This window comes from Mixophyes fleayi, chromosome 2 (assembly GCF_038048845.1).
Source record: "Mixophyes fleayi isolate aMixFle1 chromosome 2, aMixFle1.hap1, whole genome shotgun sequence".
Lineage (NCBI taxonomy): Eukaryota > Metazoa > Chordata > Amphibia > Anura > Limnodynastidae > Mixophyes > Mixophyes fleayi.
Window position 1 is genome coordinate 373,928,782 of NC_134403.1, and position 12,400 is coordinate 373,941,181.

The following is a 12,400-nucleotide window of genomic DNA, read 5'->3' on the forward strand; positions in this document are numbered from 1 at the left end:
ACATGTGGTGAGGAAGGATGGTGATGTGGCAGCAGTTTATACATCCTACAGTCATTGGGCTGGAGATATACTGTATGCCGGTTTATACATGTGGTGAGGAAGGATGGTGATGTGACAGCAGTTTATACATCCTACAGTCATTGGGCTGGAGATATACTGTATGCCGGTTTATACATGTGGTGAGGAAGGATGGTGATGTGACAGCAGTTTATACATCCTACAGTCATTGGGCTGGAGATATACTGTATGCCGGTTTATACATGTGGTGAGGAAGGATGGTGATGTGGCAGCAGTTTATACATCCTACAGTCATTGGGCTGGAGATATACTGTAAGCCAGTTTATACATGTGGTGAGGAAGGATGGTGATGTGACAGCAGTTTATACATCCTACAGTCATTGGGCTGGAGATATACTGTATGCCGGTTAATACATGTGGTGAGGAAGGATGGTGATGTGGCAGCAGTTTATACATCCTACAGTCATTGGGCTGGAGATATACTGTATGCCGGTTAATACATGTGGTGAGGAAGGATGGTGATGTGACAGCAGTTTATACATCCTACAGTCATTGGGCTGGAGATCTACTGTATGCCGGTTTATACATGTGGTGAGGAAGGATGGTGATGTGACAGCAGTTTATACATCCTACAGTCATTGGACTGGAGATATACTGTAAGCCAGTTTATACATGTGGTGAGGAAGGATGGTGATGTGACAGCAGTTTATACATCCTACAGTCATTGGGCTGGAGATATACTGTATGCCGGTTTATACATGTGGTGAGGAAGGATGGTGATGTGACAGCAGTTTATACATCCTACAGTCATTGGGCTGGAGATATACTGTAAGCCAGTTTATACATGTGGTGAGGAAGGATGGTGATGTGACAGCAGTTTATACATCCTACAGTCATTGGGCTGGAGATATACTGTATGCCGGTTTATACATGTGGTGAGGAAGGATGGTGATGTGGCAGCAGTTTATACATCCTACAGTCATTGGGCTGGAGATATACTGTATGCCGGTTTATACATGTGGTGAGGAAGGATGGTGATGTGACAGCAGTTTATACATCCTACAGTCATTGGACTGGAGATATACTGTAAGCCAGTTTATACATGTGGTGAGGAAGGATGGTGATGTGACAGCAGTTTATACATCCTACAGTCATTGGGCTGGAGATATACTGTATGCCGGTTTATACATGTGGTGAGGAAGGATGGTGATGTGGCAGCAGTTTATACATCCTACAGTCATTGGGCTGGAGATCTACTGTATGCCGGTTTATACATGTGGTGAGGAAGGATGGTGATGTGACAGCAGTTTATACATCCTACAGTCATTGGGCTGGAGATCTACTGTATGCCGGTTAATACATGTGGTGAGGAAGGATGGTGATGTGGCAGCAGTTTATACATCCTACAGTCATTGGGCTGGAGATATACTGTATGCCGGTTAATACATGTGGTGAGGAAGGATGGTGATGTGACAGCAGTTTATACATCCTACAGTCATTGGGCTGGAGATCTACTGTATGCCGGTTTATACATGTGGTGAGGAAGGATGGTGATGTGATGGTGATGTGACAGCAGTTTATAAATCCTACAGTCATTGGGCTGGAGATCTACTGTATGCCGGTTTATACATGTGGTGAGGAAGGATGGTGATGTGACAGCAGTTTATACATCCTACAGTCATTGGGCTGGAGATATACTGTATGCCGGTTTATACATGTGGTGAGGAAGGATGGTGATGTGGCAGCAGTTTATACATCCTACAGTCATTGGGCTGGAGATATACTGTATGCCGGTTTATACATGTGGTGAGGAAGGATGGTGATGTGACAGCAGTTTATACATCCTACAGTCATTGGGCTGGAGATATACTGTATGCCGGTTTATACATGTGGTGAGGAAGGATGGTGATGTGACAGCAGTTTATACATCCTACAGTCATTGGGCTGGAGATATACTGTAAGCCAGTTTATACATGTGGTGAGGAAGGATGGTGATGTGACAGCAGTTTATACATCCTACAGTCATTGGGCTGGAGATATACTGTATGCCGGTTTATACATGTGGTGAGGAAGGATGGTGATGTGACAGCAGTTTATAAATCCTACAGTCATTGGGCTGGAGATATACTGTATGCCGGTTTATACATGTGGTGAGGAAGGATGGTGATGTGACAGCAGTTTATACATCCTACAGTCATTGAGCTGGAGATCTACTGTATGCTGGTTTATACATGTGGTGAGGAAGATGGTGATGTGACAGCAGTTTATACATCCTACAGTCATTGGGCTGGAGATATACTGTAAGCCAGTTTATACATGTGGTGAGGAAGGATGGTGATGTGACAGCAGTTTATACATCCTACAGTCATTGGGCTGGAGATATACTGTATGCCGGTTTATACATGTGGTGAGGAAGGATGGTGATGTGACAGCAGTTTATACGTCCTACAGTCATTGGGCTGGAGATATACTGTATGCCGGTTTATACATGTGGTGAGGAAGGATGGTGATGTGGCAGCAGTTTATACATCCTACAGTCATTGGGCTGGAGATATACTGTATGCCAGTTTATACATGTGGTGAGGAAGGATGGTGATGTGGCAGCAGTTTATACATCCTACAGTCATTGGGCTGGAGATATACTGTATGCCGGTTTATACATGTGGTGAGGAAGGATGGTGATGTGGCAGCAGTTTATAAATCCTACAGTCATTGAGCTGGAGATCTACTGTATGCCAGTTTATACATGTGGTGAGGAAGGATGGTGATGTGACAGCAGTTTATAAATCCTACAGTCATTGGGCTGGAGATATACTGTATGCCGGTTTATACATGTGGTGAGGAAGGATGGTGATGTGGCAGCAGTTTATACATCCTACAGTCATTGGGCTGGAGATATACTGTATGCCGGTTTATACATGTGGTGAGGAAGGATGGTGATGTGACAGCAGTTTATACATCCTACAGTCATTGGGCTGGAGATATACTGTATGCCAGTTTATACATGTGGTGAGGAAGGATGGTGATGTGACAGCAGTTTATACATCCTACAGTCATTGGGCTGGAGATATACTGTATGCCGGTTTATACATGTGGTGAGGAAGGATGGTGATGTGACAGCAGTTTATACATCCTACAGTCATTGGGCTGGAGATATACTGTATGCCGGTTTATACATGTGGTGAGGAAGGATGGTGATGTGACAGCAGTTTATAAATCCTACAGTCATTGGGCTGGAGATATACTGTATGCCGGTTTATACATGTGGTGAGGAAGGATGGTGATGTGGCAGCAGTTTATACATCCTACAGTCATTGGGCTGGAGATATACTGTATGCCGGTTTATACATGTGGTGAGGAAGGATGGTGATGTGACAGCAGTTTATACATCCTACAGTCATTGGGCTGGAGATATACTGTATGCCGGTTTATACATGTGGTGAGGAAGGATGGTGATGTGGCAGCAGTTTATACATCCTACAGTCATTGGGCTGGAGATATACTGTATGCCGGTTTATACATGTGGTGAGGAAGGATGGTGATGTGACAGCAGTTTATAAATCCTACAGTCATTGGGCTGGAGATCTACTGTATGCCGGTTTATACATGTGGTGAGGAAGGATGGTGATGTGGCAGCAGTTTATACATCCTACAGTCATTGGGCTGGAGATATACTGTATGCCGGTTTATACATGTGGTGAGGAAGGATGGTGATGTGGCAGCAGTTTATACATCCTACAGTCATTGGGCTGGAGATATACTGTATGCCGGTTTATACATGTGGTGAGGAAGGATGGTGATGTGACAGCAGTTTATACATCCTACAGTCATTGGGCTGGAGATATACTGTATGCCAGTTTATACATGTGGTGAGGAAGGATGGTGATGTGACAGCAGTTTATACATCCTACAGTCATTGGGCTGGAGATATACTGTATGCCGGTTTATACATGTGGCGAGGAAGGATGGTGATGTGGCAGCAGTTTATACATCCTACAGTCATTGGGCTGGAGATATACTGTATGCCGGTTTATACATGTGGTGAGGAAGGATGGTGATGTGACAGCAGTTTATAAATCCTACAGTCATTGGGCTGGAGATATACTGTATGCCGGTTTATACATGTGGTGAGGAAGGATGGTGATTTGGCAGCAGTCAGAAGCTTTGGTTGCATACAGGTCAAATAAAAATACCTGTAGTTAAAGGCCACAATATCCTATAAGGGAGATATTTTATATTAAGCTGCAAAATACATAAAGTTATACCTAGACTTAGCCATCATATTAATCAAACAATTCCAGTAAGAATTTTGACAATGAATATTTGGTTTCCTACTGATAAACTGCCGGTGAAACGTAACAATAAAAGATACCATGACTGTGTGTCTTCCTCAGACTCAGGGTCCTCTCTGACCTTCAGGACCTCTAGAAGTTACACATCCAGCAGTCAGTGGTCAGAGCCACAGTAATAAGGACAATAAGTATGAACATAATTTGAGAGACCATTAACCAATTTCAGGGAACCAAGATACTGCTGTGGCGGACCTGGGAGCGCTACAGTCCCCATCCCGTATACCGAATCTTTTTGGCAGTTTAAATACTTGTTTTCAGTAAATAGTAAAGCCCAGAGGATTAGCATAAGCATGCAGAAACAGGAATGTTGTTCTCCTGTTGGTCAAAACTAAAATAGGGCAATTTTCAGGGACAAACATTAAGAACCTCTATAGAGCTGCGGTCTGACAATGTGTCAATTTGCGCACCCGCTGAGATGCGTGAAACAGAACGGAAAGACGCTGGAGACTTGGATACCAGTGGCACTGGCTGAAGATATGCAAATAGTCGTGTTATTTCAGAGGGAATACCGTTTATATTCAGTATATCCTCTTACTTCACTGTTATCTACCACTCTTTATGTATTTTCCTCCAGGATCCATGTACAGTATGTGGGATTGTATATAACAAGCCTGGAATACTGATCACCCTGTATAATGCTGTATTTCATTTGGCCGAGCATTGGATGCTAACATCTTGCTTTACAGTAGAGGTAAAATGAAATGTAACAGTGCCCCTGATCATTGAATATGGGGAAGCCAATTCATTAATAGCTGAATGCAGCCTGACATAAGAGTTGTTCTTATCTACATATAAATAACATCCTCGCTGAATATACCACATGGCTTTACCTCATTACTGCTGTGATCCTGATGATGGGAAAGAAACAAGTTCACTGTAAATGATCCTAAACAACTTTCTATTGCATATTCCTGTATCGCATCATGTACACAGAAGCTACATGAAATACAGCACACATCCCTCAGCCACTGGGAATTATATATAACAAGGCACAAAGAGTAATGATGTGGTGTAACTAGCTCAGTTCCAACCATGAGGCAAGAAACTTGTCCCAGGTGGCAAATATGAAGTTCTCATCTCAAGCCTCTGTCCCCAGCCCATTCTTACACCATAGATCCCTCAGAATATTGATTGCAGACTTGTGCATGGAGACGTGATTCCCACATTTATATATATATTGATCCAATTATTTGTTTTATAGTATTATGGAGAACTAGAAACTGTGAAGGTTATGGTATTGTATCATGTGTAGATACTAATTTTGCAAATAAAATTACATTTATTGACTAATTCTCCCTACGTATTAAACTCAGTTGCTATTGTGATATAATTATTATTAAACAATGTTTTATTGCTTTTGTAAGTATAAGAGATTTTGGCATAATTAAAATCTATTGAAGTATTTTCTTATTAAAAAAATATTTTTCTGCAATCTGGAGTATGCTAATATAAGATTTGAACGATCTGTTAAGTATAACTAATTATTTTACACCTTTTCTCTTTCTGTTTGGAGGTATCTGTAGAACCCTCTGAACTCCGATTATGAGATGAGTTCATGGAGCTTTTTTAGACCTATCACTACATTTGTTTATCGGTTACCTAGGGAACTGATGTGCCTATAGGTTAATATTTTATTCATTCTTACATATCTGTTGTGACGCTCAAGATTAATTACAAACACACACACACACACACACACACACACACATACATACATATATATATATATATATATATATATATCTCTCTCATCATCATCATTTATTTATATATAAATATATATATATATATATATATATATATATAAATTTACATATATACATTTTTATTCAAGGAAAGTGTGTAAGGAGAAAAAAATAAAGATCTGTCATCCTCTATAATTCTTTATTTATTCATTCATGTAAATGGAAAAGTGATTTAAGTTATAGGATTGTCTTTTGACTATTTTTACTACCTATTTTCACTTTGTCTGTTATATCATCTTCCGCTATTCAGGTGATGCTGTTTAATTAAGATAACCATACCTTATATCATGGGCAGGTTCTCTCAAAATTGCATGCTGATCCCTTTGACAGTCGCTAAAAAAGCGTTGAAACATGTCAGAGTATTTGATGCTTCTACCTACATAACGAGACCTCATGTTTTTTATCTATTCATTGACTTATCTACTATTCGGGCTCAAGGATTGGAACGTATGACAGCATTTTATCAAAATTTCTCTGGACAAAACCAGGAAAAAGATTCTTCCATCTGCAAGCAATTCCTTGCTAAATCCATTCCTGGTATAGTATGCAAATATTGTGGATGGGATAATGTGCCATTGGTATCTAGAGGAAGCTTGTCATCATGTGCAAGTATTCTATTGCTAAATCTGACTCTGTTTTGTCCGACAAGCAGTTTTTTCATATTCTCTATCAAATTGTCTGGGACTTGTTGTTCCACAAACATCTTGATTGATCAACAAATGAGACAATACCAGTTTTTATGTTTTTATATAATACTATCACGTTGTTATTTGAAGCAGTGTTCTCCCCGGCACCTATTTACCGGTTGTTGAAAAATGGCTGTTTTTACTCACCACCCGGCTCTTGGAGCCCAACAGAGTCCTAGTATAATAGAATAAACCATTGTTTCTCCTATTAGATCAGGCACTATGTGAGCACCACAGCCAGCTGAGTGTGTTACACCACTGACCACCAGTGTGACCAGTCCTGGCAGGTGTAGGCAATAACCTCCTACATTTTTCACTATTATTGAAAGCATTACAACTGCCCGACCCGGATGGCAACATTTTCTGGGGAAAGCACTGTGAAGTATATACAAGAATGTCCTAAACTAACTAGGAGGTATATATCTCTGTGTTTGACCCATAATTGGTTTAAGAAGAATGTAGCTTCTCTGTTTTCAAGAGATCATTTCAACTATAGTGATTTACAAGCACAAGTGTTGAAAACCAAAAAACTGAAAAAATATAAAGATTTATTTATAAAAATCACCATACATACTGAGCATTACAGAGACAGAAACCCAGCGACTGTTTTAGTCAGATATACTGACTTTTCCTCAGTATCTGACTATAAAATTGTTGGGTTTCTGTATCTATAATACTTAGTATGTATGATTATTTTTTAAATTAATCTTACAATTTTTTTGTTTTTCAACACATTTGTTGGTTTTTGTCCCGGCTTTGCATTATCACTATGAACCTTGTGCAGTGGAATTTTTGTAAATGCTATACGCAAGTACGGATATATGGATAAATTGCTCTGGGACTGATCTAAGTACTGAGTGCTTCCTCTATTTTTTATTTAATACATATATCGCAGTCCATATTTTAATTAATTGAATTATCTTCTATAATAGGGGAGATTTAGACCCCCCCTTGGTGCAGCTGCTGAAATATGCTAAACTATTTGCAAGCACCATCAGGATTCTTCTTTGGTTGTAAATCCACAAGGATGTCTCAGCGCTACCTAATGCTCAACATGTCCACTTTATCATTATCCCTTCTCCCAGTCTTCCCTCAGATCTCCCTCACAACCAACAACATTTCAAACCTTCCACTCAACCCTTCGCTTTACTCCTCACATTAAGGGCTAGATTTACTAAGCTGCGGGTTTGAAAAAGTGGGGATGTTGCCTATAGCAACCAACCAAATTCTAGCTGTCATTTTGTAGAAGGTACTAAATAAATGAATGAAAGCTAGAACCTGGGCTGTAGCCCAGTTAGCCCTATGGTTAATCCGGCACTGGCTATAGGTAAAGACCGCTGCTGATTGTTCTGCAAGCAATTATGGTAATTGCTGGTAGCCGTAAAATGCACTAGGTGCTATGTCTAGTGCAATCCTAACACAACACATATTATTATTAATTTTTATTTATAGGGCGCCACAAGGTGTCTGTAGCGCCGTACAGGGACAAAAACGAATTACAATACAAGGTGAGACAGCACAGTACAGTAAACAGAGCACAGTAACTCAGTAAGCTCAATGCACAGCTCAAGAGGGTGGGGGGGGGGGTATTCGCAAACGACAGGGCCCAAAAGGAGGGGGAGGAGGGCCCTCGAGGAGGAGGGCAAAGTAGCTGGAGAGCAGAGTTAGAATTGGTGGAAACAGGAGGAGAGATGGCCCTGCTCAGAGGAGCGTACAATCTAAGGGGAGGGGTGGGCAGACAGAGAAACGCAGGGGAGAGAGGGAGAGTAGGGTGACGGAGGCAGGGAAGGGGAAAGAAGGGGGAGAGGCAGAGGATAAGGTAGGTAGTTAAGTGGGAGACTGGAAGGCTTTAAGAAAAAGGTGGGTTTTTAAAGCCCGTTTGAAACTGGACAGGTTAGGGGAAGTCCTGATGGAGGGAGGGAGCTTGTTCCAGTGGAGGGGGGCAGCGCGGGCAAAGTCTTGGATACGCGCGTGGGAGGAGGTGATCAGGGGGGAAGATAGGCGACGGTCATTGGCAGATCGGAGAGGGCGGGATGGAGCATGAATAGATAGGAGCGTGGAGATGTAGGGTGCAGTGGCATTGGCGAGGGCCTTGTATGTAAGAGTGAGGAGCTTGTACAGAATTCTGTAGGGGAAAGGGAGCCAGAGGAGGGATTGGTAGAGGGGGGAGACAGAAGAGGAGCGGCGAGAAAGGAAGATAAGCCTAGTGGCTGCGTTAAGTACAGATCGAAGGGGAGCGAGATGAGAGAGGGGGAGGCCAGTAAGGAGGAGGTTGCAGTAGTCCAAGCGGGAGATGATCAGAGAGTGAATAAGACATTTGGTGGCATCTTGGGAGAGGAAGGGCCGGATGCGAACGATGTTACACAGCTGGAAGCAGCAGGATTTAGCAATAGAGAGGATGTGGGGGCCAAAGGATAGGAGTCGAGGATGACACCAAGGCAGCGAAGTTGGGGGACAGGGGAGATAGAGGAGTTGTCGACAGTGATGGAGAGGTCGACAGGGGATGAGGTATGAGGGGGAGGAAAAACTATGAGCTCGGTTTTGGCGAGGTTGAGTTTGAGGAATCGAGAGGACATCCAGGAGGAGATGGCAGAGTGGCAGGCGGACACCCTAGAGAGGAGGGAGGGAGAGAGATAAGGAGAGGAGAGGTATAGTTGAGTGTCGTCAGCGTAGAAGTGGTAGTTGAAGCCGAAGGAGCTGATGAGTTCACCCAGGGAGGAGGTGTATAGAGAGAAGAGTAAGGGTCCCAGAACAGAGCCCTGGGGGACCCCGACTGGAAGGGTGGACGGGGGGGGAGAGAGACCCAGTGGTGGTGACAGAGAAGGATTGGTCAGCAAGGTAAGAGGTGAACCAGGATAGGACAGGGCCGGAGAGGCCAAAAGACTGGAGGTTGTGGAGGAGGAGGGGGTGGTCAACGGTGTCGAAGGCTGTAGAGAGGTCAAGGAGGATGAGAAGGGAGAAGTGGCCCCTGGCTTTAGCAGAGAGGAGGTCATTGGTGACTTTAGCCAGGGCAGTTTCCGTGGAGTGAAGGGGGCGGAAACCAGACTGGAGAGGATCAAGGAGGGAGTGTTCAGAAAGGTAGGAGGTGAGACGGCTGCAGGCGAGCCTCTCGAGAATTTTGGAGGCGAAGGGGAGAAGAGAAATGGGGCGATAGTTCGAGAGAGAAGTGGGGTCAAGATTAGGCCTCTTAAGAATGGGGGATACGAGAGCATGTTTGAAGGAGGAGGGGAAGATGCCGGTGGAGAGGGAGAGATTAAAGAGGTGAGCGAGGTGGGAGCAGGTGGTGGGGGAAAGGGAGCGAAGAAGGTGGGATATCCCTAAGAACATTTCCCCTTCTGTAAAGCGTGGTGGTGGGAGCATAATGCTTTGTGGATGTTTGTCTGTTTCAGGGAGAGGAAAACCATAATAGATTAAAAAAATGGATGGAGCAATAATTGAGGAGAACCTGCTGCGGTCTGCAAGAGACCTAGGACTGGGGAAAAGATTTTACTCCTGCAAGACAATAACACAAAGTGTATAGCAAAGGTAATAGTAGAGTGGCTTAAATGCACAAAGTCAATGACCTGGAGTGACCCAGTCCTCAATCCCATGTGAAATATGCTGCTCACCAATGGTTCCCAATTTGTATTATTATTATTATTATTATTATCATCATCATAGATTTGTAAGGTGCCACAGAGCTCCGCAGCACCATACAGTAGGGAAAACAGGACTTAAAACAGGGACATACAAGACTGACAAAATAAATGCAGAAATGAAAACAAAGGGTATGGAGGACCCTGCTCATTAGAGAGCTTACATTCTAAGTGGAAGAGGGCACAGCTAAAACAAGAGGAGGAAATGTGGTTCAGAGTGAAGACTGGGACAGCTGTGAGGGTGCATTAGTGTGAATAGTGTGTCATCAGATATAAGGTAAGTTCTAAAAAGGAGATGGGTTTTCAGAGAGAGTCTAAAGATTTGAAATCTGTGGGAATTCCATAAGTGGGGAGCAGCACGGGAGAAGTCTTGTAGGTGCAAGTGAGAGGTGGTTACCGGAGACAAGACAAGGTGAAGGTCAGAGTTAAATCTAAGAGGGCGGGAGGAAGAGTATTTTGATATGAGATTTGAGATGTATGAAGGGGTGGTGTTGATGAGGACTTTGTAGGTAAGGGTGGATAATTTGAATTGAAATCTGGAGGAGCCAGTGTAGGGATTTGCAGAGTGGTGCAGCAGATGTAGAGCGGTGAGAGAGGAAGATCAGTCTTGAAGCAGCATTTAGGATGGATTGTTGTGCGAATATAAGGGTGTCAGGAATGCCAGATAGCAGGAGGTTGCAATAGTCAAGACGGGAGACGATGAGAAAATTAATAAGAGTTTTGGTTGCATGATGAGTAAGAAAAGGGCGTATTCTGGCAATGTTTTTAAGGTGGAATCGATAGGACTGGAAGAGAGTCTGGATGTGAGGAATAAAGCAGAGGGCGAAGTCAAGTGTGAAAACAAGGCATCGGGCTTGGAAGACTGAGAAAACTGGTATTATTGACAGTGAGGGAGATTTGAGTGGAGGTGGTGACTGGGAGGAGGGAAGAGAAGTTCTGTTTTGGACATGTTGAGCTTTAGGTAATGCTGGGACATTCATGTGGATATAGCAGAAAGACGGTTGGTTACACGAGATAGTACAGAAGGGGAGAGGTCAGGGCAAGAGTTTTAGATTTGGTACTGGAGGCCAAATGAGCAAATCAGTTCCCCAAGAGAAGAGATGTAGAATGAAAAACAATAAAGGGCCAAGAACAGAGCCTTCCAACTTGGTGGAACTAAAGCAAAAGAACAAAAAAGATGCAACCAAAGAGCTCTGCAAAAAATGCCTCACGTCAACAGAGCATTTTCAATAGCGTCAGCTACTAGGATTAATACACGCACTTTCCTAACAATGTATTAACATGTGTTTTTATTACATTATTAGATTTTGCACAAATAGGGCAACGTTAGTCTTTACATTAATGACTAACAGATAGGCCTAATGCCTGTGTCTCTTTCAGCAGGTGAGCACACACTGGTACATCTGGCATATGTCTGGCATATGTAGTAGTGTTTTTCGAGTTGGTCACATTGCAGGATGCGTTGAACTCTACATACAGGCACATGTACACTTTTCTTCAGCATGTCTCTTCCTAAGTGCGCCAAAAGCGAATGTGCTCCTACCTCTAAATGAGCCCCTATAATGATAACTGTGCACTAAAACCAGCAGCAACCAATCAGAAATGAGTTCTTGTCTATCAAGTGCAATCTTTGGTTTTAGTATAAATTTGTTATAAAATAATCATTTATGTTCTATGAAATCAAACTCGAAAAAACACAATATGCAAAAATAATCAATCAGACTTACAGAGACTACCAGATATATTAGACAATATAGAGAGTATGTCAGATATACAAAACTATTCAAAAGGAAGTAGCTGACAGAGCCTGCTGGGACTTGTAGTTCCATAGCAGTTGGAGAAGCAGGATATATAGAAGTGAAGACAATATATGAGACTTGCAGTTCCGGTATTTCACCTGCTGAAGGAACATTCTCCAGTATGTATGGGTCATGCCGATGATACAGTAATTCATGTGACATAAC

At 42.7% G+C, this 12,400-nt stretch overlaps 1 protein-coding gene across 8 annotated transcripts in view; it reads right to left on the minus strand.

Moving 5' to 3' along the window:
• Window positions 1-12,400, minus strand: part of STXBP5L (syntaxin binding protein 5L) — a 280,722-nt gene that overhangs the window by 115,547 nt on the left and 152,775 nt on the right. The gene's annotated exons all lie outside the window — the stretch shown is intronic.